Genomic DNA, 25,564 nt, shown 5'->3' with positions numbered 1-25,564 from the left:
ATTTTCAGAAAACCAAAATTCAGCCCTGGTTCTGAAGGAGTATCCAGTCTTGTGGATGGATAACTGTGGTGCTGCATGCTTAGAATGGGGTCCCCAAAGAGGCTAGGTCACCCCTCCCTAGAGGTAGGAGGCTGAGGTCCTGTGTTTCCTTGCCTAGAGCAGCCTCAGGTTGGAAGTGATGTCAGCACAGAAATGTCACAGCCTGCAATGCCTTCTCTTCTTCCACTACTGGCATTGCTAAACTATGGATCCTCTAAATTGACACACCCCACCAGCCACTACAGAAGTGCTAATGGGAGTTCCCATTGTGGCTCAGCAGGTTAAGAACCTGATGTTGTCTCTGTGATGCTGGTTCAATCCTTGGCCTCACTCAGTGGGTTTCAATTCAACCCCTAGCCTGGGAACTTCCACATGCTGCAGGTGCAGCCATAAAAAGAAAAAAAATGAAGAGTGCTAGGGACAGGAGAGGAGAACAAAAAAGGCAAGATTCAGCCCTGGCCTGAGCTGTCCCCCAGTGCTGTCCTCTCTGGGTCTCAGTCAAGCCAACAGACCTTAGCCAAGAAGCCTAAAGCTGAGAGAAATCTTCCTAATGAGTTGGTGGGTATCACTCTGTCCGCTGAAGGGCCCTGGAAGAGGCAGCCAGCCTGGGGTTCCCGGAGGTATCTCTAGCCCGCCTAGTGCCTGGTGAGTGGGATAAGCACTGCTTCCCAGACTGTTTCCTCAGGCTGAAGGGAGGTCGTGGCTGTTCTACCTGCAGATGCTGGGTCTCATGTGAGGCCCTTCTCTCTCCCACTCACCTGCTTTCCATCACCTGCACTCTTCCTTCCTCCTCTCTGCACTCGGCAACCACGGCTGCTGATGAATAACCACTTGGAGGAAACAGATTGGGGCTTTATGGCCACTGGCTGCCTACTCCCTCTGGTGCCATCTTGAAGCCCCTGCCCTCCTCCTGCCTCTCACACTGGGACTAGTGAGGTCCACCAGCCTCTTTTCCCAGAGGAAAAGCTCTTCTCAACTAAAGCCCAAATCCCAAATTCTATTCCTTCCTACTTTCTGGCTTCCACTTTCTTAATATTGACCTCTCCAAAGGCTACAGCCCAGGTGTTTTTTTCCTGTTTTTCCAAACGAAATTTTGTGACTATACTCACTAACCCCATGCTTGAGATTCTTTTAGCTATGATGCTGGGTAGTCACAAATTTCTTGTACCTCTACTCAGCTCTTCTCTATTCTGAGCCCCTGGGGCACCAGCCCCTGTGTGGACTCCATCTCCCAGAATTCCTTGCAACTGGCTTCCTGTCAGGTTGAGCCCTTAGGAGTCACCAGGAGGAGGTTAGAGGCTGGGAAGAAATGTAGTTTTTTGGGGATTTTTTTTGGTCTTTTTTTTTTAGGGCCACACCCTCGGCATATGGAGGTTCCCAGGCTAGGGGTTGAATCGGAGCTGTAGCTGCTGGCCACAGCCACAGCCATGCCAGATCCGAGCCTCGACTGTGACCCACACCACAGCTCATGGCAACGCTGGATCCTTAACCTGCTGAGCGAGGCCAGGGATCAAACCCACAACCTCATGGTTCCTAGTCAGATTCCTTTCAGCAGCACCACAATGGGAACTCTGAAATGTTGATCAAGGTATTTGTTCTCACCTATTTACTATCCTCTCTCTGCTCTGGTCCTGTCTCTGGCTTTCCGTGACTTGGCTTCCACCATAGTTTCAGTTTTTCTTGGGCCACAGTTACACTGTTCCTTTTCTTCCTACCATTGCCTTAGGGTGGGAATGACTTCCCACTGCTGCTGATGCCTGGTGCCTGGCTGCTTCATCATCCCTGTGTGTTCCCATAGCACTGCCTACACTTGTGCTATAGTTTCTGAGCCTTCTGGGGTGAATTCTGTTTCCTGTTGTGACCATGCTGATGCAAGAGTCCTCTAGTTTTTATTTCAGAGTTTGACTCACTGCTCTTTTAAAATTATATAATTTTTCCACTGAGATCACTAAAGAAAATGCTTTGCTTTTAACATTACACCTACTAGAAGTTCTAGAAGAACGCTAGACAGGTTAAATTCCTTGATAAAGTCATAAGCCATGGGGAGAAAAGGCACTTTCTCAGAGACAAGACAAAAAAGTCCCCCAGGAACAGCAAGAAATTTCTCCCATGATTGATGGAATTCCTGGCCCTCTCTCCCTTGATGAAAAGAAGTGCAGGAGAGCCAGGCCGTGGAAGAAGGGAGGCAGAGTGATCCCAGATCTGCTTATTTTTAAGGAAAAAAGAAAATCCTGAAAGAATCCATGCGCCTGCCGCACAAAATGAGAAAATGCTTACTTTTAAAATGTTACTTCAGATCTTTTAAAAAAGAAATAAGACCTTACATAGTTAAAATATCCTGTGTCCTTGGGTATTTTATCTTTCCCCCTCCCTCTTTTACCAAAGCAGCCACATGTCCCCAGTCCCCGTCTTTATATTCACCATACATCCATGTATTGATAAATGATACCATTATTCCATATTTCTAAACTTAAATGAAAAATGGTATCTCTTATACATAAGATTCTGCAGTTTGCTTTTGTCACTCAACATTGTGTTGTGTAGATCTGGCTCCACTAACACAAATAGATCTATGTACTCTAGTCGCTGTATAGTATTCCACCATCTGAATGAGCTATCGTTTATGCATTTTACCCATACTCTCACTAGTGGGCATTTTGTGGTTTTCAAAGTTTTTGGTTACTATAAGCAATGTTTATAAAAAATACAAAAATTTTTGTAGGATATACCTTGGAAGTGAAGTACTCAGTCATTAGGAATATGTATTTGCAATTTTTTTTTAATTTACCGAAATCTTTCTCCAAAATTTTACCTACCTGCCAAATTCCTGTTTCTTTGCATTTTCACCAGTACTTTATATTGTCATAATTTTCTATTTTTTTAACCAAGGTAAAAATATGAAATTGAATTTCCTTGTTTAAATTAAATATCCCTGTGTACTGGTGAAACCTAGACATCTTTTCACATGTATATTGTATATTCAGTGTTCTTCTGTAAATTGGTGGTTTATAATGTTTATCCATATTTTAGTTGGGCTCTTTGTCATTTTAAAAAATTGACCTAAAGAATTTCTGTATATATTTCAAATATTAATCCTTCTCTATTATTTGCCTTTTACTTAATTTTTTCAGAAGTTTTAAATTTTGACATTTTCCTTTTTCATTTCTGATTTTCATGTAAAATAAATCCTTCCTTATTGCCATGTCTTAAAAACATGCTCCCAAGCATTTAGATCTTTAAGGCATTTGGAGTTTATTTTGGGATGTGGTGTGAGGTAAGGATCTAATGTTATTTTTTTCAATGTAGCAACCCAGTTGTCCTAACATATTTATTAAATGGCTCATAATTTCCCCACTAATTTATAATATTCCCTCTATCATAAACTAAAGTCCAGTCCATGTTAGATCTATTTCTGCACCTTCTGTTTTATTGACAAATTTGTCTACCCCTGCCCTCCCCACCTTTCACTCCACTTGCAACTGATGGGTAAACCCCATAGCTTCCTGCCTTTACTACATATCTCCAATTCTCCTTTCTTAATTTTGCCCTGAACTCTGTAGTCATCATTGGACCTATCTATTTCCAAGAATCATCATCTAATTTATTGAGTGCCTACTATGTGCCAGGCAGAGTGCACACATGCATTCTTCATTTATTCCTCACAGCTCTGTAAGGTAATCCTTGTTTTGCCAATCAGGACACCGAGGTTCAGCAATTGAGTGTCTTGTCCATGTCACACAGCCAGTAAACAGCAAATCCTAGGTGTATTTGCCTGTTTGTTCCCAGAGTATTGATGGCACTCCATTTCCATTTCTAGCCTTCAAGATTTCCACAATCTGGGAGTTCCTGTTGTGGCTCAGTGGGTTACAAGCCTGACTAGTATCCATGAGAATGTGGGTTCAATCCCTGGCCTCGCTCAGTGGGTAAGGATCTGGCATTGCCGTGAGCTATGTTGTAGGTTGAAGACACGGCTCAGATCCTCTGTGGCTGTGGCTGTGGTATAGGTCAGCAGCTGCAGCTCTGATTTGACTCCTAGACTGGGAATTTCTGTATGCTGCAGGTGTGGCTCTAAAAGAAAAAAAAAAAAGATTTTCACAGTCAGATCCCCATCTAATCTCAGAATCTGTAAAATCAGGATATTAATCCTCCTTTGCAAAGTTGTCATAGAATTGTGTGAGATTGTAAATGTGAAAGCACTTAGGATGATAATAATAGTACATAGTACACTAATAGTGCCTAACAAATAATAGGTACTCAATAAACACTAGCTACATTCGAATAGCAGGAAGGCAGCAGTTGCCAAAGTGGAGGAAAGAAAGAAAGAAAGGAAGGAAGGAAGGAAGGAAGGATGGAAGGAAGGAAGGAAGGAGAAAATGAGTTTACCCTAGCCCACTTATTCCTCCCTTAGAATTCCAGTGGGAGTTGGGGAAGAGTTAGTGGAAGAAGTAGGGGTAGAAATCATCTTTGGATAGCTACCTTCTTCTTCTGTTCTGCTTCCTCTGGTTAGGGGCTCCCAGGAGCAATAGGAATACTGACAAGGATGGGAAACCTTTAGACATCTTATTTATTCCTGCCAAACCTCAGGACTGAGGGTCAACAACAGTTATGTATCTCTGAACTTGAACAGCAAGCTCGACCACTGAATGGCCATCATGATCTGGGTTTCACATCTCCAGGAACCCAGAGCTGGAGGGGGGCATCTTCCTCCCTCTCTGGGCTGCTGAGGCTCACATTATGCCCAACCATCCCTTTAGTGACTCCATGGCAAGAAGGCAATGATAGGACTCCCTCAGAGGAAGCAGGTGAAACAAGACAGCCTTGCCAGACAGCTCTGGCTCACTGGAACCACATTGGCAAAGGAAGCTAACTGACTTGAAAAATCCAATCCTAGCACACAGGTTCCCTTTAATGCTGGAGGATTATAGTCACTTACAGTTTTCTTGCTAATTGAAGTTTTCATAGGAAAAGCAAACACATCTATACATGTATATTGTATTTCTAGGCTGATTCTATTTCAGAAGCAGTGGGCTGTGCTTTTTGGTTACCAGCTTTCTCTGACTCCACAGCTCACATCTGCACTGTGTCACTGGCAGTTCCAGCCATGGCCTCAGGACACTCTGCATGGGTCAGAATAACAGGAAAACAACAGTGGGGGAGGACAGTGCCCTCTCTCCCTTGTTTAACTTGGAAATCCTGCCTGAGTCTTACAAGAAGCAATATGTTGGGTCCTAAAAGAGGTGAAAATCACATCAGGTTACTGAGAAACCCACAAGGGCTACAGCCTATTTTCCTTTGCTGGTGGGTTGGTTTGGGGCATTGAGGCAGCTGCTTACGGCCATGGGATTCCTTTGAACGTGAGTAATTCATAAAGCGCAGGACTTTTCCTTGAATAGTCCCTACTGTTCCCCAAACCAAGTGGGGATCCTGGGCCCCTAACCTTTCTGTGTGGTTGTGAGGTAAGAGGAACACTCAAGCTATGTTTAAAAGTACAGAGGTTTGAAGGAAAAGCTGTTCATGACAGGGAGAAAAAGTGACCCCATTCTTTGTTATGCTAACATAATAACACACAGATTCCCACCCTGTAACTGCTGTCACACACACCCTGCACACCCCTAAACACTCACAATGTTCATATGCACACCACGCTTCTATGGATGTGTCCAGAGACAGGCCAATTCCATGGAGTAGCAAACCCTTTTCTTCTACATTCACAAACACATATCAGAATACAAATGAGCTCCAGTAGTGTATACAGAAAAAGAATTCACTCACAATGATCATTCTTCTTTTTTTCTTTCTGCTTTTTAGGGCCACACCCAAGGCATATGGAAAGTTCCCAGGCTAGGGTTTGAATCAGAGCTACAGCTGCTGGCCTACATCACACACAGCAACACAGGATCCAGGCCGAGTCTGCGACCTACACCACAGCTCATGGCCACACCAGATCCTTAACCCACTGAGCGAGGCCAGGGACTGAACCCGCATCCTCCTGGATACTAGTTGGATTTTGTTTCTGCTGCACTATAATGGGAACTCCCACAACGATCATTTTTGATTGTAACAGATTCATTGTGATGCACGTCAGTACTCATGGTGCCATGGTGGAGGCAGAAAACTGAACTTCTAGTTCTAGTCCTATTCCTGGTGCTAGCTCAGTGACCTTCCTGGGGCAACAGGGGTGGAATACTTCTTTGAACATTGGTTTCCTTATCTGTGAAAGTATGAAGTTGTGTTGGTGGCCTCCAAGGCCATTGGCAGCACTACCTTTCTCTAGGTCAAACTCCTTTTCTGCGTTGTGTCACTCTACATGTCCGAGGCCCCAGGAAATCAGAACATACGAGAATTTTCCAGCCTCTGACCATTGTCACTAGGCCCAGTAACCTTTCCCTCACGGAAGTTTCCGTTTATTTCCTTCTGCCCTGACTACTGACATTCTCCTAGTCTCCATCCCTTCTTCCTAAAATTCTGCCCTCAGGAAAGGCTGCGATAACTGTGTGCATGCCGAGTGTCACTTACTAATGAGGGAGGAGGAGCTCCCTTTGAAGAGGAGACTGGAGCTTTGAACCAAAGGAATGAAGCCCTCATTGCGGCATTTTTAGCTGGAGAACTGAAGGGAAAGATGTTTGGAGCGAGGATCCTTGCTACACGGAGGCTTATCCTATTGCTGATGCCTAAAATGTCTGCATTAGCAATTAAGTCCTTTTGCTGAAACTATTGAAGGTTTCTTTCTCACAACAGTAATGTATTAAAATTCAGAAGTCTTTCAGGCTTTCATGGGAAAGAGTTGCTCAGATCCTTGGTGGGAAGGTTGGGGAGGGGAGGCAGAAGGATAGGGGACTTAGCTATTAGGAATACCAGAGGGGAGTTCCCTTCATGGCTGGCTCTGTTGTCATGAACCCGACTAGTATCCACGAGAATGTGGGTCCGATCCTTGGCCTCGCTCAGTGGGTTAAGGATCCAGGGTTGCGGTGAGCTGTAGTGTAGGTCACAGATGCAGTTCAGATGTGATGTGGCTGTTGCTGTGGCGTAGGCAGCTGTAGCTCCAATTTGACCTGTAGCCTACCCCTAGCCTGGGAATGTCTATATGCCGTGGGGTGCAGCCTGAAAAAGACAAAAAAAAAAAAAGAAAAAAGAAGAATGTCAGGAATGTCCTAAAGGGAAAAACCAAAGAACAGGCTTGGGAACCCAGAAAATAAACTTCAACCACAGTTTTGGTGAGGGCCTGACCGCACCTGGAACTCCACTGCAGGGAGGAGGAGGGCCCAGTGAAGGAATCAGAAGAAGAAATTCCAGACATGTTAGAGCAGCATGGGCCTTGGAGATCAAACAAAAGAGGCTGTGTTGAGTCACTCCATGAGACAGGATGTACCCTCACCCCAGATTTGGTTAAAATGTCATGACCGATGACACCAAACATCCACCAAGAGGATATTAAAAAGGTTATTACTCACATAAGGAGTCTTTCTAGGGAGAGGAGGGCAGAAGATCTGAAAGATCAGATTTAAGATGTGAAAATGGCTATGGATTTTATGGTTGTTGGGGATGCGGGGCTGGGGCGAGGGCTCCTACTGGCTGGCAAGGGCTTGGATGGCTTGAACGTCCTGCTGGTGCTAAAGGAATATTTAGCTGGTGCCAAAAGACCAAGTTTCAGAGTCTTATATAATGAAGTGACTGGGCATCTTAATCAGAACTGGCTCATTTTGTACCTGAGAAACTGAAATATATACTAAAGAGAATAGAATGGCAGCTCCAAAGCTAAAATTGATCCTCTCACAGCTACTCATCAAACATATATCATCTAGAGTAAGAGAAGGAATAAACCAAGAAGACACACCAGAATGTCAATTCAAATGTGTGCCGTCCTTCCAAGCGGGGCTTGAGGGTCCACAGACCATTTGGAAATGCTGACATTTCCTCTCTTGTTCTTGGAACCAGCTCCCCTTTGGGCAAGGCTTTAGAGCCAGGTAAACTATAACCTTGTTCCCTTGGAGCCACAGTTTTAAAATTGTAAGTGGTATCCATCAGGAGACAAGGTCTTTGGGTTCAGTCAGGTCAGTTCAAGTCCCTGACACATGACCTTAGTTTGTTTTCTTCCCATCTGAGCCTCAGTTTCCTCACCTGTGATACGGATATGTTAAAAAGGTATAGAATGTTGTAAAACTTAGGGATGTTATATGTGAAGGGCCTTGCAGAGAGTAAGGACTTCATACTTCTTTTCACTTGGTTGTGTGTTCTTATAGGACAAGAATTCATCTTATCATTTATTGTATCCCAGGGCCTGGCACAAAGCCAGGTACATTGTAGATGCTCAGTAAAATTTGCTGTATTGGACTAGTGAAGTGATAACTGGTTTATCCATTCTCCTGACCCTGTCTACTAAATACAGGGAAGGACAGGAACTGGACTCATCATTGAACACTGTGCGTACTTATATCTACTTTCATGTGCATTACACCATTTTGTTGTCAGAACAACTCCAACTAAGTATTGATGGTCCCATACTGACAGATCGAAGAGAAGTGAGGCCCCCTCCTAAGGTGAAAGAGCAAGGGAATGATGGAGCCAGGCCTTCTCTTGGAAGCCCACATTCCTTCTAGGCCACGTTCTTTCTGAAGCAATAGGAGGCAGTGTAAGAACAGTGCATCAGCAGGGAGCCACCAGGCAGGAATGTTGTGCTGATATTTTCTTCAAATGTTCAACTCTCCTCAACAAAAACACTGCCCAGATGTTTCCAGGACCTGGCAAGTCTTCAGTCAGAAAAAGAAGGATGGTCTCACACCTGCAGCCTGACCTCTCTGGATTATGCTTTTTAATTTGTTTAAGGGCCACCTGGCAGAACCCTTGTCTCACCTGTACTGAAGGCTCCAAGGCAGTACTCATTGTGAGGTAATACGTTTACCCTGTCCAAGTCCTAGGTCATAGCCATGTCATGGGTTGAATGTTGGCACTATAAAACACATGTTGAAGTCCTAACCCCTGGTGCCTGTGAATATGACCCTATTTGGAAAAAAGATCTTTGCTGATGAAACCAAGTTTAGATGAGATCATACTGAATGAGGCCCTTAATCTGATGCGACTGATGTCCTTATAAGAGGAGGGGAATTTGGATATAGACCCCAACACATAGGGGAGCACTGTATGCAGACAGAGCAGAGCCTGGAATGATGCAGCTAAAAGCTAAGGAACGCCAAAGATTGTCAGCTCCCACCAGAAGCTAGGAAGTAGCAAGGAAGGATTCTACCTGGCCTCAGAGAAAGCAGGACCTACTGACTCCTTGATGTCAGACTCCTGGCCTCCAGAACTGCAGAGAATAGATGTCTGATTTTTATTTTTGGCCATGTCCACAGCACGTGGAATTTCCAGGTCAGGGAAATTCCTGCTGCAGTGGCAATGCTGGATCCTTAATCCACTGCACTACAAGGCAACTCCAAATTTCTGATGTTTTAAATCAGTCTGGTACTTTGTGAGGGCAGCCCTAGGAGACTAAGACAGAGGGCTCCAGTGGGCAAGCTCATCAGCTGGGTAGGCTCACAGATTTCACTAGTCAGAATAACACAGCTCCCCAGCCCCCTCCACCCAGCCCTATCAGACAAGACGGTCTTCAGCTCCTGGCTACATATCTCCCCGGTGGGCTTTTTATTCAGCTCTTAGCTCAGAGCAACCTTCATGAATTTGAGAAATGCAATTTTCTGTTAACATCAGCACCAGCATCCTTACTGCCATTTACACACGCTTCCAGTGTAGGTGCAGGGTCTAGGTCATGGGCTTTACTCAAGATCCGCAGAACAGATGACACTTTGTGCAGTGCCCAGAGAAGAGGAAGATGGAAAATGAGAACACAGATTTTGGACTCAAATAGTTCAAATTCTAGCTCTGCTTCCTACCAGCTCTGTGAATTTGGGAAAGCCACTTGGTCTCAAAGCCTCGGTGTCGACATCTCTAGTATAAGGAAAATAACACCCACACCGTGGGGTTATTATGAGGATTAAATGAGATAGTGTGCATGAAGTGGAAGTAACCCATAAATATTATTGTTACTATTACTGCTGTTGTCATCGTTGTTATTGTTTCATCTTTATTATTAACTTTCCTGACATGGGACAGCCCACACCATGAATCATGGGATTCTATGTGGGGAGAGAAACAGGAAGAGTCAGAAATGAGGGGAAGGAAATTTATTGCATTGTCTGTCCAGCTCATACTCCTATTTTCTAAACACAGCCCCTCCCACCATAGTTAGTGCTCCATAAATTGCACCAGCCTCTGATATCTGGTGGATTTATAGAATGGAACAGTAAGGGCCCTGAAATTTAATGAGGGCCCTGGAATTTAATGAGTTCCCTTCCAACTCACACTAAATTTTTTTTTTTTTTTTCAGGGCTGTATCCGCAGCATATGGAAGTTCCCAGGCTGGGATCGAATCGGAGCTACAGCTGCCGGCCTACACCACAACCACAGCAACGTGGGAGCCAAGCCGTGTGTGCAACCTACACCACAGCTCATGGCAGTGCTGGATCCCTGACCCACTGAGCAAGGCAAGGGATGGAACCGGCATCCTCATGGATACTAGTTGGATTCATTTCTGCTATGCCACAATGGGAACCCCAGATATTATTACTTTTTAATTATTGCTGTTTATGAGGTCATATGTCCAAAGCAGGTCAGCACCATTAACTTCCTTTTCTGCCCTAGCCAGAGTCAAAGTCATGGCACCTGTGGTAAATTAGATCATTGCTTCCAAACTTCACTCCCTGTCATAGGATTACATATATATTTGCACCCTTTTCTATGCCAGGTGCATAACCTATGAGCAGAATATTCCTTCTCCATGACTTCATTTGGCCATTTGGATGTCAGCAGATATGACATCAGCAGAGGCTTGTGGTATGGCTTATTCTCTTACTTTCCTGATAATATATATTGAACACTTTGTATGTACTAGGCACTATTCTTCATTATCTTCATTAACTAATTCAATTCAGTTATAAGTTGAATTGTCATAACTTTATAAGGTGGGTAATATTCTCATGCCAATGGTCACAGATAGGCTAGTAGACTAGTAGCTTTTCCAAAGTTACTCAGTTATGGAGCCATAATGTGTCCACCTGGCATGCTTGCCTCCACACTTGGCCATGCCATCACACAGCCTGAAGATGTTGGAAATTCTTCTCTCCAAAGACACTAAAAGGTAATATCTACTTTTGAGGGGGGTGGGGGGTTACTAGCAATGAGCCAGGCATCTTGCCATATGTTTTATATTTCTTATTTCTCCATCCTTGGGTTTTATGGATGAGGAAACTGAAGCTAAGAAACCTAAGTGGCTTGTCAATGTCACACAGCTAGTAAGAAGAAGAGCTAGAGTTTGACCTCAAATCTTGAATATCTGACCCCAAATCTGTCTTCTTTCCATCTTCTCACTATACCACGCTATCTCTTCCTTCTGTGTATTACTATGGGAGCCTTTGCTCCCCTGGATATAGAAATGGATTAATCAGTCTAGAATCTAGAATTAAAAATTTCCACCCACATTCGAGGAGTGTACTGAGAACAGTAGCCGTCATGTCTATGCTTGATCAAGGGTTCATGTTAACCAAAAATGTGTATTATTTTTTGAATACATGGGTGACTTTCTGGGGAGTATGATGAAGGGAATGTTTTACAAGTCTTAGAAAGAGCATAAGGTTGAAAATCAGTAGAGGTCAAACACCAGAATTAAAAATCATCCTGGAGGAAGTGTGTTGGGGAAGATATGGATCACGTGGTTAATAGGATGGGTACTGGGGAGCCAAGGTGTCCTGGCCATAGGAAGAGCTGATTTGTCTGAGCCCCTTGTCCAGGCACCAGCCTCTGATATCTGGTAGGTTTATAGAATGGACAGTCAGGGCCCTGGAATTGAATGAGGGTGTCTGAGTTCCCTTCCAACTCACACTAAAATGAGGCCATTTACTTTTAACAGATAAGGCAGGCAGCCTGAGGCAATAGTTTTTTGAATCTGAGCATTTATTTCTGTCAGTAACTTAGCCTTGGCACATTGCAGCAGGCCTATATGTACCATGTACCTGGCTGAACACTTCAGTAAATACACCCTTCCTGCCCCTTGGGTGCAGTGAGTCCTAGAGAACAAGTCCTTCTTCCTTAAGGATTTTCATGCAATGTATTTAGCATTCAGCTAAACTAAATCCAAGACTACAACTAAACCTTCTCCCAGAATTTAGGAGCCAAGAATAACCCTCTACTGCTGATATGAGGAGAGTCCCCAAACACGTTATTAGGTAAAATAAATGCAGCATAGAACAGCTGATGAGAAAACAGAGGAGAATGAAGGTAATATTCACATTTGCTTGTATATTTTTCATGAAACTCTGGGAGAACGCATGAGCAACTCCTAACAATGGATATTGCTGAAAGAGAGGTGGGTAGGAATGGGGCGAATGAAAGTAGGGGTGAGATGAAGACTTTATTACATACTATAAATTTTTCTTTTGAAAATTTTTATGCAGTAAAATTGACTCCTTTTGAGAATTTTTGTAGAGTTCTATCAATTTTAACACATGTATTGATTCTTATAAAATACCACAATTATCAGGATACTAAACAATTCCATGACCCCAAAAAACTTCTTATGCTACCCCTTTAATGTCACTGCTAAACACTACCTTTAACTCCTGGTAATTACTCACCTATTCTGCATTTGAATAATTTTGTCTTTTCAAGAATATCATGTCAATGGAATCATGCAGTATGTAACATTTTGAGACTGCTTTTTTTTTTTTCTTCCACTCACCAAATATCTTTGGGATTCATCTAGATTGTTGTATGGATTAAAAGTCTGTTCCTGTTTATCGCTTAGCATAGTCCGTGGGTGAATGCAACACAGATTCCCCCTCCCCCACAGTCACCTATTACAGAACATTGGTTTATTTCCATCTTGGAGTAATCACATGTAAACCTACAATAAATATTTGTGTACAAGTTTTTGTGTGGACGTACATTTTCATTTCTCAAGGATAGATATGCAGGCATGTGATTATTGGAATATAAGTTTCCCTAAATGAAAAACTGAAACATTTTCCTCTGGAGCTGTACCTTTTTATGCTCCTGCCAGCATCGTATGAGAGTTTGAACTTCTCTAATCTTCCTCAGCAATTGATGCCATCAGTACATACTTTAAAAAGCATTCTAACAGGTGTGCAGTGGTATCTTGCAGTGGTTTTTAATTTGCCTTTCTATAATGACTAATGATATTCAACATTTTTTCATGTATTTCTTTGCTATTTTTCTGTCCACTTACATGAAACGTCTGTACATGTCTTTTACCTATTTAAAAACTGGAAGGAGTGGGAAAGACTGTGGGTTTGGGGTTAGTAGATGCAAACTATTACATTTAGAATGGATAAATAACAAGGTCCTACTGTATAGCGTAGGAGACTATATCCAATCTCGTGGGACAAACCATGGTGGAAAAGAATATAAAAAAAGAATGTATATATGTGTATGACAGAGTCACGTTGTTGTACAGCAGAAATTGGCACAACATTGTAAATCAACTATAATTTTTAAAAAATTTAAAATATATTTAAAAGGGAAGAAGAAAAATGAAAAAACAAAAGACAAATAAAAATTGGATTTTCTTTCTGTTGAGTTTCGCCAATTCTTGATGTATCCTATATAATACCTTTGTCTGACAAGTGATTTGCAGTCTTTCCCAGTTTCAGTCTGTCTTTTCATACTCTTACCAGTGTCTTTTTCAGACACTGTTTTTAATTTTGATAAAATCCCACCTGTTATTTTTTAAGAAGAGTTGTATTTTTAATGTATGTCTAGGGCTTATTGCCAAACACAATATCATATAGAGTTCTCCTATGTTTTCTTCTAAAAGTTTTATAGATTTATTTATTACATTTATATTTATGAACATTTTGAGTTAGTTTTTATGTTCTGAAGTTTAGGAGGAGGGTTTTTGTTTTTGTTTTTGTTTTTTTTGCATATAGCTCCAATTGTTCCAACATCAATTGGGGGGGGGGCTGTCTTTTTACCATTGAATTATTTTTTGAACTTTCATTAAAAATAACTTGGCTACATCTGTGTGGGCCTATTTCTGGATGTTCTATTCTATTACATTGACCTGTACATCTGTCTCTTTGCCAACACCACATTGTCTTGATTACTGTAAAAGTCTTAAAATCAAGTAATGCATTTTTTTCCAATTTTATGCACCCTTTTCAAAATTGTTCAGCCATTCCAGATTTTTTGTTTTTCTATTTAAATTTTAAGATCTATAAAAATTCTACTGAGATTATTGTTAGAATTTCATTAAATCTATAAATCAATTTGGGAAGAGTTATCTTTGCTATATTAAGACTTTTAATACATGAAAATGAAATGTCCATCTATTCCAGTTATTTAGGTCTTCTTTGATTTCTGTTATCAATATTTTGTCATCTTCATTCAGATGCTGTATGTGTTTGGTTAGATTTATACCTAAGTATTTCGTTTACTGGAGCTACTTTAAGTGTTATTGTTTTCTAATTGTACATTGCTGGTATGTTAATGTATGCCTTTTGTGTTGACTTTGTAGCCTACAGCCTTGCCAAATCATTCTAGTTTTTTAAAATTTATTTATCTTAGTTTTATTTATTTTCTTGGTCATACCCATAGCACGTGGAATTTCCCAGGTCAGGGAGCAAACCCATGCCATGGTAGCAACCTGAGCTGCTGCAGGGACAACACCAGATCCCTAACATGCTAAACTGCAAGAGAATTCCTTCACTGAATTTTCTAATTCATGAATATGTGTTTCCACTTATTGGTGTCCTCTTTAATTTCTTTCAGCAATATTTCGTATGTTTTATTTTACAAATGTTTCATCTCCTTGGTTAATTCCTAATTATTCTTTTTGATGCTGTTATAAATGAAACTTATTTTTTCCTTTACTTCTTTGTATTTCTTCTTGAAGTATAGTTGATTTACAATTGGAACCAATTTCTTAATTTCATTTTCATATTGTTCATTATTGGTATACAGAAATGCAACTGATTTTTATGTGTTGACCTTCTATCCTACTACTTTGCTAAATTCAGTTATTAATGCTAACTTTTTTTTGGTATGGAATCTTTAGGGATTTTATACATATAATCATATCATCTGTGAACAGAGATAAATCTATTTCTTCCTTTCCGATTTGGATGCCTTTCATTTCTTTTTCCCACCTAATTGCTCTGCTAGAGGACTGCTAGCAGTCTGAATTTGGTCAAAAGGTTTTTCTGCATCAACTGAGGTGATCATTTGGGTTTTTTCCCTTCATTCTATTAATGTGGTGTGTTATACTGATTGATTTTCTTATGTTGAACCATCCTTGCATTCCAGGAACAAATTCCTCTTGGTCATGGTGTATAATCCCTTTAATATGTCAGAGTTCCCGTCGTGGCGCAGTGGTTAACGAATCCGACTAGGAACCATGAGGTTGCGGGTTCGGTCCCTGCCCTCGCTCAGTGGGTTAACGATCCGGCGTTGCCGTGAGCTGTGGTGTAGGTTGCAGACGCGGCTCGGATCCCGCGTTGCTGTGGCTCTGGCGTAGGCCGGTGGCTACAGCTCTGATTCAACCCCTAGCCTGGGAACCTCCATATGCTGCGGGAGCGGCCCAAGAAATAGCAACAATAAAAACAACAACAAAAAAGACAAAAAAAAAATCCCTTTAATATGTTATTGAATTCAGTTTGTTAGTCACTTTTTTTTTTTAACTTGTTTCTCTTTTTCACCTCCTTTGGGTTATTTGACCTTTATTTACTGTTCCATTTTAGTTTATCTATTTGATTTGATTATATCTCTTTGTAGTATTTTTAGTGGTTACTGTAGCAACTGCAAAGTACATTTGTAACTTTTTACAGTCTACATGGAATTGATGTTTAACATTTCAGTTGGAATGTAGAAACCTTAACACCTCATAAGTCATTTGACCCATACTCCTTTTATGCTAGAATTGCCTTATATTTGCCTACATTTACATGTATTGAAAATTCCATCAGACAATATTAAAATTTGTCCTTTCCACTGTAAATATGTATTAAAGAACACAAGAGAAGACTAGTATTTTATATTTACCTAGATGTTTGCCACTTCTGCTCTTCCTTTATTCTTAATATTTTAGAATTCCTTCAGATATCATTCATTTCCCTTCTGTCCAATGAATTCCTTTAACAATTATTTTAAAGTATGTTTTCTGTCAAATCTTAGTTTTTCTTCATTTGTGGATGCCCTAAAATTATTTTGCCCACATTTCTGAAGAATATTTTTGCTGGATACAGAATTCAGGGTTGAGACTTCTTTTCTTTCAGCATTTAAAAAAATGTGAGGATTCCTTTTGGCCTCTATGATGTCTTATGAGAAATCTGCAGTCAAATTGCCATTCTTATATGAGTAATGTATCATTTTTCTCTGGTTATTTTCAAGTTTTTTTTGGGTTTTTTTTTTTTTTTTTTGGCTTTTAGGGCTGTACCTGTGGCATATGGAGGTTCCCAGGCTAGGGGTCGAATTGGAGCTGTAGGTGCTGGCCTATGCCACAGCCATAGCAACACAGGATCTGAGCTGTGTCTGCAACCTACACCACAGCTCATGGCAACCCCAAATCCTAAACCCATTGAGCAAGGCCAGAGATCGAACCCACATCCTCATGGATGCTAGTCGGGTTCATTAACCACTGAGCCATGATAGGAACTCCAAGATTTTTTTTTTGTCTTTAGTTTTTAGCAGTTTGATTAAAAAGTGTTTGGGTATACATATGATCCAACAATATGTTGGGACTATATCCAGACAAAATGGTAATTCAAAAAGGTACATGTACTCCTACATTCACAGCAGCACTATTCATAATAGCCAAGGCATGGAAACAACTTAAACGTCCATTGACAGATAAATGCATTAAGAAGAAGTGGTATACATATACAATGGAACACTATTCAGCTATAAAAAGGAACAAAATAATACCATTTGAAGCAACATGGATGCCAGTAGAGAAGATCATAGTAAGTGAAGTAAGTCATAAAAAAAAAAAAAAGACAAATACGAAGTTCCAGTTGTGGTGCACCAGAAATGAATCCAACTAGTATCCATGAGGATGCGGGTTCAATCCCTGGCCTCACTCAGTGGGTTAAGGATCCAGTGTTGCCATGAGCTGTGGTGTAGGTCACAGATGAGGCTCGGACCCTGTGTTGCTATGGCTGACGTGTAGGCTGGCAACTGTAGTTGTGATTTGAGCCCTAGCCTGACAACCTCCATGTGCCACAGGTGCGGCCCTAAAAAGCAAAAAAAAAAAAAAAAAAAAAAGAGGCAAATAGCATATGATATCACTTATATGTGGAATCTAAAATATGGCACAAATGAGCCTATCTACAGAACAGAAACAGACTCAAAGACATAGAGAAAAGACTTCTGGTTGCAAAGGGGGAGTGAGTGGGATGGACTGGGAGTTTGGGGTTAGTAGATGCAAACTATTACATTTAGAATAGATAAGCAATGAGATTCTGCTGTATAGTGCAGTGAACTATATCCAATTTCCTGGGACATAGAATATAAAAAAGAATGTGTGTGTGTGTGTATAAAACAGCTAAATAGGTTTAGCCTATTTAACCTCTGATTGACTTCTTGAATCTGTAGGCTTATGTCTTTTACCTAATTTAGAAAGTTTTCAGGCAGTATTCATATTTTTTCAGCACTGTATTTTTCTCTTTCCTTTCTGGGACTCTCATGACATGAATGTTAATTCTTTGTTAGTGTCTCATAGATCTTAGAGGCTTTGCTCATTTTTTTTTCTCTCTATTCAGATTGCGTAATTTTTATTGATCTATCTCCAAGTTCATTGACTGTTTCATCTGATATCTGTTCTGCTATTCAGATAGTAGAGACTTCTATATGCTATTATCTTTTAAATATCTGTTTGGGTTTTTCTTTATATCTTTTATTTCTTTTCTGAGACTTTCTATTTTTTTTTTATTTCCCACTGTATAGCAAGGGGGTCAGGTTATCCTTACATGTATACATTACAATTACATTTTTCCCCCAGCCTTTCTTCTGTTGCAACATGAGTATCTAGACAAAGTTCTCAATGCTATTCAGCAGGATCTCCTTGTAAATCTCTTCTAAGTTGTCTGTCTGATAAGCCCAAGCTCCCGATCCCTCCCACTCCCTCCCCTCCCATCAGGCAGCCACAATTCTCTTCTCCAAGTCCATGATTTTCTTTTCTGAGGAGATGTTCATTTGTGCTGGATATTAGATTCCAGTTATAAGTGATATCATACTGGTATTTGTCTTTGTCTTTCTGGCTCATTTCACTCAGTATGAGGTTCTCTAGCTCCATCCATGTTGCTGCACATGGCATTATGTCATTCTTTTTTATGGCTGAGTAGTATTCCATTGTGTATATATACCACCTCTTCCGCATCCAATCATCTGTCGATGGACATTTGGGTTGTTTCCATGTCCTGGCTATTGCTGAATAGTGCTGCAATGAACATGCGGGTGCATGTGTCTCTTTTAAGTAGAGTTTTGTCCGGATAGATGCCCAAGAGTGGGATTGCGGGGTCATATGGAAGTTCTATGTATAGATTTCGAAGGTATCTCCAAACTGTTCTCCATAGTGGCTGTACCAGTTGACATTCCCACCAACAGTGTAGGAGGGTTCCCTTTTCTCCACAGCCCCTCCAGCACTTGTTATTTGTGGATTTATTAATGATAGGCCATTCTGACTGGTGTGAGGTGATATCTCATGGTAGTTTTGATTTGCATTTCTCTTATAACCAGCGATGTTGAGCATTTTTTCATGTGTTTGTTGGCCATCTGTATATCTTCTTTGGAGAAATGTCTATTCAGGTCTTTTGCCCATTTTTTCCACTGGGTTGTTGGCTTTTTTGCTGTTGGGTTGTATAAGTTGTTTATATATTCTAGAGATTAGGCCCTTGTCGGTTGCATCATTTGAAACTCTTTTCTCCCATTCTGTAAGTTGTCTTTTTGTTTTCTTTTGGGTTTCCTTTGCTGTGCAAAAGCTTTTCAGTTTGATGAGGTCCCATGGGTTTATTTTTGCTCTCATTTCTATTGCTTTGGGAGACTGACCTGAGAAAATATTCATGATGTTGATGTCAGAGAGTGTTTTGCCTATGCTTTCTTCTAGGAGTTTGATGGTATCCTGTCGTATATTTAAGTCTTTCAGCCATTTTGAGTGTATTTTTGTGCATGGTGTGAGGGTGTGTTCTAGTTTCATTGCTTTGCATGCTGCTGTCCAGGTTTCCCAGCAATGCTTGCTGAATAGACTTTCTTTTTCCCACTTTATGTTCTTGCCTCTCCTTGTCAAAGATGAATTGACCATAGGTGTCAGGGTTTATTTCCGGATTCTCTATTCTGTTCCATTGGTCTGTCTGTCTGTTTTGATACCAATCCCACACTGTTTTGATGACTATGGCTTTGTAGTATTTCTTGAAGTCTGGGAGAGTTATGCCTCCTGCTTGGTTTTTGTTTCTCAGGATTGCTTTGGCGATTCTGGGTCTTCTGTTGTTCCATATAAATGTTTGGATTGTTTGTTCTAGTTCTGTGAAAAATGTCATGGGTAATTTGATAGGGATTGCACTGAATCTGTAGATTGCTTTGGGTAGTATGGCCATTTTTACAATATTGATTTTCCCAATCCAGGAACATGGAATATCTTTCCATTTCTTTACATCTTCTTTGATTTCTTTGATTAAAAGTTTTATAGTTCTCGGCATATAGGTCCTTTACCTCCTTGGTCAGGTGTATTCCGAGGTATTTGATTTTGTGAGGTGCAATTTTAAAAGGTATCATATTTTTGTATTCCTTTTCTAATATTTCATTGCTGGTATACAGAAATGCAACTGACTTCTGAATGTTAATCTTATATCCTGCTACTTTGCTGAATTTATGAATCAGTTCAAGTAGTTTTGGGGTTGAGTCCTTAGGGTTTTCTATGTATAGTATCATGCCATCTGCATACAGTGACAGTTTGATCTCTTCTCTTCCTATATGGATGCCTTTTATTTCTTTGGTTTGTCTAATTGCTGTGGCTAGGGACTTCCACAAAACTATGTTGAAGAGCAGTGGTGAGAGTGGGCATCCCTGTCTTGTTCCAGATTTGAGTGAGAAGGCTTTCAGTTTTTCCCCACTGAGGATTATATTTGCTGTGGGTTTCTCATAAATGGCTTTGATTATATTCAGGAATGTTCCCTCTATACCCACTTTGGCGAGGGTCTTGATCATGAATGGATGTTGGACTTTGTCAATGCTTTTTTCTGCGTCTATTGAGATGATCATATGATTTTGACTTTTTTTTTTGTTAATGTGGTGTATGATGCTGATTGATTTGCGTATGTTGAACCATCCTTGTGAACCTGGGATGAACCCACCTGGTCATGGTGTATAATTTTTTTGGTATGTTGTTGGATTCAGTGGCTAAGATTTTGTTGAGAATTTTTGCATCTATATTCATCAATGATATTGGGCGATAGTTTTCTTTTTTGGTGGTATCTCTGTCTGGTTTTGGAATGAGGGTGATGGTGGCATCATAGAATGTCTTTGGGAGTATTCCTTCTTCTTCAACCTCTTGAAAGAGTTTCAGGAGGATGGGCACCAATTCCTCTTTATATGTTTGATAAAATTCACCTGTGAAGCCATCTGGTCCTGGACTTTTATTTGTAGGGAGTGATTTTATGACCTCTTCAATTTCATTTCTAGTGATCGGTCTGTTCAGTTGGTCTGTTTCTACTTGATTCAGTCTTGGCAGGCTGTAAGATCCTAGAAAATTGTCCATTTCTTCCAGATCGTCAAACTTGTTGCCGTATAGTTGTTCATAGTATTCTCTTATGGTTTTTGGTATTTCTGCTGTATCCGTTGTGATTTCTCCTTTTTCATTTCTAATTTTGGTTCTTTGGGTTCTTTCTCTCCTCTTTTTAGTGAGTCTGGCCAGGGGTTTGTCAATTTTGTTTACCTTTTCAAAGAACCAGCTCTTGGTTTTATTCATTTTCTCTATTGTTTTTTGAGTCTCTATTTTATTGATTTCTTCTTTGATCTTTATAATTTCCTTCCTTCTGCTGACTTGAGGACTTTTTTGTTCTTCTTTTTCTAATTCATTTAGGTGGAGGGTTAAGTTGTCAATTTGGGATCTTTCTTCTTTTTTGAGAAAGGCCTGTATTGCTATAAATTTCCCTCTGAGCACTGCTTTCGCAGCATCCCATAGATTTTGAGCGGTTGTGTCTTCATTATCATTTGTTTCAAGGTAGTTTTTGATTTCCTTCTTGATTTCCTCATTGACCCATTGGTTTTTTAGTAGCATGTTGTTTAGTCTCCATGCAGTAGGTTTTTTCTCTTTCCTTTTCCCATGGTTGATTTCTAATTTCATGGCATTGTGGTCAGAGAAGATACTTGAGATAATTTCTATGCTCCTAAATTTATTGAGATTCTCTTTGTGTCCCAATATGTGGTTGATTCTTGAGAATGTTCCCTGAGCATTTGAGAAGAATGTGTATTCTGCTTTTTTTGGATGTAGTGTCCTGAAGATATCAATGAAGTCTCACTTTTCTATTGTTTCCTTTAGGATCTCTGTTGCTTTATTGGTTTTCTGTCTAGAGGATCTGTCCATTGATGTGAGGGGTTATTAAGGTCTCCTACTATGATTGTATTCTCATTAATATCTCCCTTTATGTCTGTTAATATTTGCTGTATGTATCTGGGTGCTCCTATATTTGGGGCATATATGTTGACGATAGTAACATCCTCTCCTTGGATGGATCCCTTAATCATTAAGTAGTGTCCTTCTTTGTCTTTCTTTATGTCTTTTGTTTTAAAGTCTATTTTGTCTGATATGAGCGTTGCGACTCCTGCTTTTCTGTCATGTGTATTGGCGTGAAATATTTTTCCCCACCCTTTCACTTTCAATCTATATGTATCCTTTGTTCTAAGGTGAGTTTCTTGTAGGCAGCATATTGAAGGTTTTTGCCTTTTTATCCACTCAGCCACTCTGTGTCTTTTGATTGGGGCGTTCAGTCCATTGACATTTAAGGTGATAATTGATAGATGATTATTTATTGCCATTTGAACCTCGTGTTCCAGTTGATTCTATGGTTCTCCATTCTTCCTTTCTTTTTTTTTTTTCTTTTGGTTGGATGGTCTCCTGTTATTACCTGCTTGAGTGTTTTTTTTTTTTCCATTTTTTGCGAATGCAATATTTGCTTTTGGCTTGTATTTGCCCTGTTTTTTAAGTATGCTAACCCCTTCCCATAATTGTGTGTTTTAGCCTGATGGTCCTGTAAGTTCAAACACTTCATTACTATATTAAACTTAAGAAGAGAAACATACAAACAAACAAAAAGGGTTATTTACTTCCTAACATCCCTTGCCCACATTTTATGGTTTTGATGACTCTTTTTTATTTTTTTCTTTTTAATTTTATTTTGTTTGAGGCCTGTTCATGATTAAATCTATACGCTGGCTTATTTGAGTGACTGCTCTCTGATTGCGGTTTCCTCAGTCCTAGTTCTTCCTCTTCTTCTTTTTTTTTTCTTTTCTTTTTTCTTCCCTTTCCTTCCTTTCTTTTTGGTTTAGAGAAGCCCTTTCAATATTTCCTTTAACCTGGGTTTTGTGTTGCAGTATTCTTTAAGTTTTTGTTTGTTGGAAAAAATTTTTATTTCCCCTTCTATTTTAAATGATATTCTTGCTGGATAGAGTATTCTAGGTTGCATATTTTTTCCTTTTAGCACTTTAAATATCTCTTGCCATTGCCTCCTGGCCTGTAGTGTTTCTGTAGAGAAGTCAGCTGATATTCTTATGGGGGTTCCCTTGTAGGTAACATTCTGTTTTTCTCTTGCTGCCTTTAGGATCCTCTCTTTATCACTAACTTTTGCCATTTTTATTATGATGTGTCTTGGAGTGGGTCTGTTTGGGTTCAGTTTGTTTGGGGCCCTCTGTGCTTCTTGTATCTTGAACCCAGCATCCTTTAGATTTGGGAAGTTTCCATCGATAATTTCTTCAAATATATTTTCCATCCCCTTATCTTTTTCTACTCCTTCTGGAATTCCTATTATGCGTAGATTGGCCCGCTTTATATTACCCCATAGGTCTCTTATATTGCTTTCCAGTTTTTTGATTCGGTTTTCTGTCTGTTGACCGGATTGAGTGAATTCCATTATTCTATCTTCCATATCACTGATTCGTTCTTCTGCATTATTCATTCTGGTTTTTACTGCCCCTAGTTCAGTTTGCATCTCTGCAAATGAATGTTCTAGTTTTTCTTGGCTCCTCCTTCTATTTTCTAGTTCCTTTCTGAGGGTATCTGCATTACTGTTCATATCTTCTCTTAATTCCTTCAGTATTTTCACTGTTTCTCTTTTGAACTCCAGGTCTGTCAGACTGCCGAGATCTGTTTCATTGTTGACTGTTTTAGGTGAGTTCTCCTGTTGGTTTGACTGGGGGTGGTTTCTCAGCTTCTTCATCTTGCATGTTGTTTTCTTTCTCCTGAGGGAGTTGTACTCTCCGTTATCGGGCAGTGTTTGCCTTGTCACTGCCGTGGAATATTTCCTGAGGGCTGGCGTTGTTGGTCAATCTTTTTTGAGGCAGTGTGGCTTTTCTGGAGTGTTGATGGGGCTAACAGTGTTTCTTTGAAGCAAAGGAGGACTTCCTGAGGGCAGACAGGACTGGGAGGTCCACACCACGATGGTAGCAGATTTCACTTGGTCATGCAGAGCTTGCTCTGGTGTTTTTAGGCTGTGGGGTTCTTGCAGGGGGTTGGCGGTGTTGGGCAGCTGTTCCTCAGGAGTGCAGCACCCCCTGGGTGCTGGAGCAGCTATCTGGGTCACTGAGAACCTAAGAGGCTCTTCCCTAGGGCAGCCCAACTCAGAAGGCTGGCCTGAGAATGTAGGCGGATCTTTTCACAGTCTGGCCGAGCTTGTTGCAGCTTTTCTGGGCTGCAGGGGCTCTTCCAGGGGGCTGGTGGCGGGAGTGGGGCGCCCTCTGGGGGCTTGGGCGGGTAGTAGGGCCACTGGAAACCCAAGAGGCTCCTCCCCAGGGCAGCCCGACTCAGAAAGACCGTCTGAGATCTTTTCCCGACTCGGCCAGGCTTGTTGCAGCTTTTCTGGGCAGCAGGGGGTCCTGCCTGGAGCTGGCAGTCCTATGCAGCTGATCCACTAGGGCATCCCCTGGGGGCTTGAGCGGGTAGCAGGGCCGTTGGAGACCCAAGAGGCATCTCCCCGGGGCAGCCCGACTCAGAAAGACCGTCTGAGATCTTTTCCCGGCTCGGCTGAGCTTGTTTCAGCTTTTCTGGCCTGCAGGGCGTCCTGTCTGGAGCTGGCAGTCCTATGCAGCTGATCCACTAGGGCACCCCCTGGGGGCTAGGGCGGGTAGCAGGGCCATTGGAGACCCAAGAGGCTCCTCCCCGGGGCAGCCCGACTCAGAAAAACCGTCCGCGAATTAGGCCGATCTATTCACAGCCTGGCTAGGCTTGTTCTAGCTTTTCTGGGCTGCAGGCCTTTTCTCGAGGACTGGTGGTGTTTGGTGCTACTCTGTGGAAGTGTAGCCCCTCCAAAGAGCAAGCAGGCCTGTGCAGGGACAGCCCCTGCAGTGGTAGGCTTCAGGAAATTGTTGAGGCCAGCCCTCCTGGATGGCAGGCAGCCCCAGGTCCGGTGAGAGTGTAGGGGGTGGTGGGGGTGGGGGGGAGGGGGTGCGCTGGGAAGCCCAGCTTTCTGCTAGCTAGCGGGCTTGTAAGCTTGCTGTGGCGTGGGGGGTATTCTATGGGGACCCACCCCTTCTTCTCTCCCCTCCCCAGCACGGGCGCAGACCAGGCTCTTCTCCCAGGTTCCCTCTGATGCGGCTTTCCACTTCCCCGCCCCTAGAGTATTGCTCCCTTCCTCTGCGACAGCTTTGTTTTCTAGTCTCCCAGGCAGTCTCTGCCCCGTCAAATGGTTTCTAGACCTCCCAAGCAGTTTCCGATCCGCCCCACCCCCCCAGCCCGGGGACTAACCTCTGGAGCCGAGGCCTTGGTGCCCAGCCCCCACCCAGGCATCTCAATTTTTGGTGACTGTGCCCGTAGTTCAGATGGTCCATTCGGTTCTTGATTGGCTTTTCCGTACTCCAACTTACTGCTACACTCTTCTCTCCATCTGGAGATTCCTCTGGTTTGTTTGATCTTTCCCCCGTGTAGGTGACTTTCCAGGGTGCGGGATCCCTTTCTCCTCTGCAGTTCCCTTTGGGGAGCGCCCCTCCTGCTCGGATTCACCTTCTTTCACTCTCCTCTTTTCTCCCATTCTGCCCCGTAATGTCACGAACTTCTTGCCGTTATTGGAGTTTAGGTTCTTCTGCCAGCGATTGGTTGCTGTTCTGTGCGAGTCATTTATTCTGTAGATGTGCTTTTTTTTGTTGTGTTTGTGGGAGAGGGCGAGCATGTCCCCCTACTCCTCCGCCATCTTGTCCTCTCTATGCTATCAGACTTTCTATTTTAACATTGGCTGCAAAAAGTGTTGGAAATTGCCTGTTGAAG

This window comes from Phacochoerus africanus, chromosome 6 (genome assembly GCF_016906955.1).
Source record: "Phacochoerus africanus isolate WHEZ1 chromosome 6, ROS_Pafr_v1, whole genome shotgun sequence".
Lineage (NCBI taxonomy): Eukaryota > Metazoa > Chordata > Mammalia > Artiodactyla > Suidae > Phacochoerus > Phacochoerus africanus.
The sequence above is the reverse complement of the archived record's forward strand: the minus strand, read 5'-3'. Positions refer to the sequence as shown.